This window comes from Bidens hawaiensis, unplaced genomic scaffold (assembly GCF_021521415.1).
Source record: "Bidens hawaiensis isolate Kalapana, Puna unplaced genomic scaffold, B.hawaiensis_p1.1 tig00012943_1, whole genome shotgun sequence".
Lineage (NCBI taxonomy): Eukaryota > Viridiplantae > Streptophyta > Magnoliopsida > Asterales > Asteraceae > Bidens > Bidens hawaiensis.
In genome coordinates, this window is record NW_027492079.1 from 8339 (window position 1) to 14164 (window position 5826).

At 42.6% G+C, this 5826-nt stretch overlaps 1 non-coding gene across 1 annotated transcript; it reads right to left on the reverse strand.

Moving 5' to 3' along the window:
• Positions 1–4935: 4935 nt before the first annotated feature.
• TRNAM-CAU (transfer RNA methionine (anticodon CAU)) lies at positions 4936–5009 on the reverse strand. Its single transcript has one exon. It is a non-coding gene; the product is annotated as a tRNA-Met (tRNA).
• Between the last annotated feature and the right edge of the window lie 817 nt (positions 5010–5826).

The following is a 5826-nucleotide window of genomic DNA, read 5'->3' on the forward strand; positions in this document are numbered from 1 at the left end:
GAGCGGTTGTCTTCGCGCTAAAGATTTGGCGCCATTACCTCTATGGTACAAAGTGTGTAATCTTTACGGATCACAAGAGCCTTCAACATATATTTGATCAAAAGGATTTAAACATGAGGCAACGAAGATGGGTGGAGTTGTTGAATGATTATGATTGTGAAATTAAGTACCACCCTGGAAAGGCGAATGTGGTAGCAGACGCGCTAAGTAGGAAGGAGCGAATAAAAACGCTACGAGTCAAGGCTCTAAGGTTGACCATTCGCGCAGATCTCTCTACCCGCATCCGAGACGCTCAGCAAGAAGCCTTGAAACCAGAGTTTGTTAAAAACGAATCCCTTGGGGGTATGATTAAGAGTTTGGAACTTAAAGAGAACGGCAATCTATATTTCGTTAACCGCATATGGGTCCCTCTCAAGGGAGGATTGCGCGAGCAAGTATTAAATGAAGCTCACAAGATGCGGTATTCCGTACATCCTGGCGCAGACAAGATGTACCAAGATGTTAAAGCACTGTATTGGTGGCCCAATCTTAAAGGCGCCATCGCAACGTATGTCAGTAAGTGCCTGACGTGTTCGAAGGTGAAGGCTGAATACCAGAAGCCGTCGGGGTTACTTCAGCAGCCAGAAATTCCCATGTGGAAGTGGGAACAAATCTCTATGAACTTCATCACCAAACTGCCAAGGACACCTGGGGGTTATGACACGATCTGGGTTATTGTAGATCGGCTAACTAAGTCAGCGCACTTCCTGCCGATAAAGGAAACCGATAAGATGGAAAAGTTAGCCCGATTGTATATTCGAGAAGTAGTTTCAAAACATGGAGTCCCAGTGTCCATCATTTCTGATAGAGATAGTCGGTTCACCTCAAGGTTTTGGAGATCGTTACAAGGGGCTTTAGGTACTCGTCTTGACATGAGTACGGCATATCATCCCCAAACGGATGGGCAAAGCGAGCGAACAATCCAGACATTGGAAGATATGCTGCGCGCGTGCGCAATCGATTTCGGAGGTAGCTGGGATACTCACCTCCCATTGGTTGAATTTTCTTACAACAACAGTTATCACACAAGCCTCAAGGCTGCGCCGTTTGAAGCTTTGTATGGGCGCAAGTGTAGATCCCCACTGTGCTGGGCTGAAGTGGGTGACAAGCAAATGACTGGTCCAGAATTGATCCAAGAAACAACAGACAAGATTTTTCAGATACGGGATCGCCTTAAGACAGCGCGCGACAGACAGAAGAGCTACGCAGATGTGCGAAGGAAACCGTTGGAGTTTCAAGTAGGGGATAGAGTACTTTTGAAAGTCTCTCCATGGAAAGGAGTCCCCCGTTTCGGCAAGCGAGGAAAGTTAAACCCGCGCTACATTGGACCATTTGAGATCCTGGAAAGGATCGGTCCGGTTGCTTATAAACTCCGTTTACCCGCCGAACTCAGTGGAGTTCATGATACGTTCCATGTATCCAACCTCAAAAAGGGCTTATCTGACGAAACGTTGATTTTGCCGTTGGAAGAGATTCACATCGACAAACAACTGCACTTCGTAGAAGAACCTATAGCAGTAACCGATTGGAAAGAACAAAAGTTATGCAGAAGCAGAATCAAGTTAGTAAAGGTTCAATGGAACTCAAGGCGTGGGCCTGAATTCACTTGGGAAAGAGAAGATCAAATACGCAAGAAATACCCACACCTCTTTCAGAGCATGGCTTCTGCCAGCGACGTCTCCTAAATTTCGGGACGAAATTCTCTTAACAGGGGGAAAATGTGACACCCGGTAATTTCCCAACCCTATAAACTAAGTAATCAACCTAATAATTAGGTGATTGTGAATTTTATGCGCGCTATATTAGAATCAGCGCGGGCATGTGTTATGTGCGCCCTGCGCGAGCGCGCTATGTTAGAGTCAGCGCGGGTATGTGTTATGTGCGCCCTGCGCGAGCGCGCTATGTTAGAGTCAGCGCGGGCATGTGTTATGTGCGCCCTGCGCGAGCGCGCTATGTTAGAGTCAGCGCGGGCACGTTATGTGCGCCCTGCGCGAGCGCGCGATGTAAGAACCAGCGTGGGCATATGTTATATGCGCCATGCGCGAATGTTTTGGCTTTATGTTTTCATGTAACTTAACTTTATGTCGCATGATGCTAAGGCGGGTGCATCCCAAATCGTTTATGCGCGTGCGGAAGGGGAACTAACCTCCCCGCATGGCGGGAACATTGAGAGTTAGTTGGTCTGAAGCTCCAAGATGGAATTGACTTCAGCATAACTAATCACTATGTTGAAATACCAAGACCACCTGGAGAATCTACAAATGAAACTCAATGTCCCTGACTGCGAGAAGGTTACGTACCTACCCGCAGCAAAGGAATGTCCTTCACACAGAAAGCTATGCGCACAAAGCTATACGCGCAGAACACTTAGCCTAATCTCCGGATATAAGGGATTATTCCCGCCCAAAAAGGAAACAGTTGCGTGTTTCAGAGATTTCTACTTTTTAACTGTACACTGACAAAAGCACCTGAAAAAGCACACTGTAACATGAAAAGTCAACCGTCAGCCACCCTACTCCCACCAACCACAGACCTGCATGCCCTGTCCAAATCAAATCAGAATCTTTTATCCACTCCTCCACTTTTAAATAAATAATAATAATTTCCATACTTTATCATCATTACACCTAGATATGAAAAGATTACAATCCCCTAAAGCAAGGGATTGTGTTCCCCTAAATCTTGCCTATAAATATGTAACCCAAATTATCACCCAAACACACTTCAAACTTCTCTCTTAAGAACTGCAAACTTGCACTAATCATCTCCCAAGCATCCGTTTGATTTTCAATTCCGTTCCTGTTACTAGGTAAGCCGAGATTATAACCCTGAGATCTACTTTCCGACCCTTATATTCTCCTATTTCTTGATCTTAATATATATACTTGTTATTTAATCGTATTCTAGACCTTCAATTCCGAGGCCAACACCAAGAAAACCCGAATCTCGATTAATCCCTTAACAAGAACCACAGGTGAGTCTCACAGCCCCTATTTTCACTGTTTTCACTATTTTTAAACTGTTTTCGGGGCGAGGGACACGTACCTAAATTATGTTTTATCATGATACTCTTACAAGCAATGCAAGCAATTATGTGTTTAAATAATGTTTCATTATGGTATACTTACGAGCAATGCAAACGGTTATCTATGGTTTTCGATGAGAGTGCGATACGAGTAAGTGATCACTTTACCATTGGAACTCTAAGGGTAGGGACTGCTGGTTTGATCCACCCACTCGTAGGGGTCGCACCTCTTACACAGACGAGTGCCTAGCATGTCACGGGGCAGTACTATGGGATTGAGCCCGCTCGTAGAGGTCGCTCCTCTTACGCAGACGAGCGCCTTGTTTTCCGGCACAACGTCCGCACGTAACCCGCGGGACGGTATTATTTCGCTCGTAGTGGCAGCGCCACTTACATAGACGAGCACGGTTTTTCAAAAGTGTCCGCGCGTAACCCGCGGGACGGTATTACTTATTTCGCTCGTAGTGGCAGCGCCACTTACACAGACGAGCACGGTCCCCAGAAATGATTCGCGCGTAGCCCGCGGAACGATTTTTATCAGAATATGTTATCAGAACTATGTTTTACTAAGCACGTGTTTTAATGATGCTATCAGAATTATGTTTCAGAATGATTTCTTTATTTATCAAGACTGTGATGCAATACGAATTATCAAGTTACTAAAACTTGTGAACTCACTCAGTTTATACTGATTCAAATGTTTTACGTGTCTTTCAGGAGATAACTAGGTAGCGCATGGAGTCACACTTAGAGCACCTCACGCTGAACATCTAAAACTAGCTTTTTGGAAGATTTTAGTTCTATCCCTTCGATGCGCGTGGTTGTTCCCGCCGCGCAAGGGGATATGGCGTGGAAATCTTCAACAGTTTTTATACTTGGATGTTTTTATGTAATTTTTAAACAATGTAATGTATTTGTATTAAACATTTCATGCGCAATGAAAATCTTACTTTGAATGTTTGCAATGGCCCGTGCTTAATTATCAATCCCCACTCGCGCGCGCCCGGCTGTTTCCGCCGTTCAGGGCCGGGTGTGACATATAGGGATCAAATGGTATAGTTCATTTGTTGGTAGCTTGGAGGATTAAAAGCATGACTCTTGCTTTCCAATTGGCTGTTTTTGCATTAATTGCTACTTCATCAATCTTATTGATTAGCGTACCCGTTGTGTTTGCTTCTCCTGATGGTTGGTCAAGTAACAAAAATGTTGTATTTTCAGGTACATCATTATGGATTGGATTAGTCTTTCTGGTGGGTATCCTTAATTCTCTCATCTCTTGAACCTATTGTCCTAGATCCAAAACCGAAATGACCCTCTGAATTATTCTTGGTTGTGAGACACATTCACATTCAATAGAAGTCCCTAATATAAGTCCCCAAAATCAAAATAAAGATAGGAAAAAAAATGAAAAAATTAGATTATTAGATTAGAGGGGGGGGCCAACTTCTTGTTCTTGAAAAAAAAATGAATATTTCATTCAAATTAATAAAAAATTTGGGCTCAATCTGAAGAGAGTCTCTGGCCCAGCACTGCACAAATATGCTCCAGACATATATATCATATATGTGTGGACATATTGTGTATTATCGACATATTGTGTATCAAGAACGAAACAAAAAGCGGATATAGTCGAATGGTAAAATTTCTCGTTGCCAAGGAGAAGACGCGGGTTCGATTCCCGCTATCCGCCCAAAATGAAGTCATTTCTTTCATATTCATAGCTAAAATTAGAAATGAAAATGATAAAAGATTTGGTATAGTTAGTCGTCATAGTGTAGTGATTCTATGCTTCCCCTATTTGCCTTCTACCCCAAAGAAAAAGTGTTAAAGTTACCAGAGTAAAAAATACCATTTTTTTTTGAAAAAAAGTATTGCGGAGACAGGATTTGAACCCGTGACCTCAAGGTTATGAGCCTTGCGAGCTACCAAACTGCTCTACCCCGCGCCGAAGAGAAGAACAGAAAACAAATATACAAGCAAGGATTGAATGCGCCCCTTTACCATATCTGTACAAATAGAATAGCCTATTTATACAGAATGGTAAAGAGGCCGTCTATGATCTTCGATCATAGAAATGAAATAAAGATAGATTTTAATCCTTACCAACTCGATCTTGTCGCCCCTGGCAACAAACATGCATGAACCATTTCACGAAGTATGTGTCCGGATAGTCCAAAGTCTCGGTAGTTAGCTCTTGGCCTTCCTGTTGAAAAACAACGTCGATGAAGCCGTGTAGGTGCACTATTCCGCGGCGAGGATTGTAACTTTCCATAAATTTCCCATTTGTCACTCAACGATCGAACTTTTCTTATTTCTTTTTTTGAGGATCGACGAATCAAATGATATTTCTGTTCCAATTTTTGCCTCTTCTTTTCCCTCTGAATAAAACTTTTTTTTGCCATACTCGTTAAGTTCCTATTATTATCCATGATACAAGTCGGATCCTAGATGTAGAAATATAAGATAAAAAGGTGTATCTCTTCTTCATCGAAAGAAATGAGATTATCGCGGATACAAAACATTCAATTAAAAAAATTAACCAAATTTCCCTGATGTAGAGGCAATCAAGAAAGCTGCATAAGTAAATATATAACCTACAGAAAAGTGGGCTAATCCCACCAATCTTGCTTGTACAATGGAAAGTGCCACCGGTTTATCTCTCCAACGAATCAAATTGGCCAAAGGTGTGCGTTCATGAGCCCATGCTAAAGTTTCAATCAATTCCTGCCAATATCCACGCCAGGAAATTAAAAACATAAATC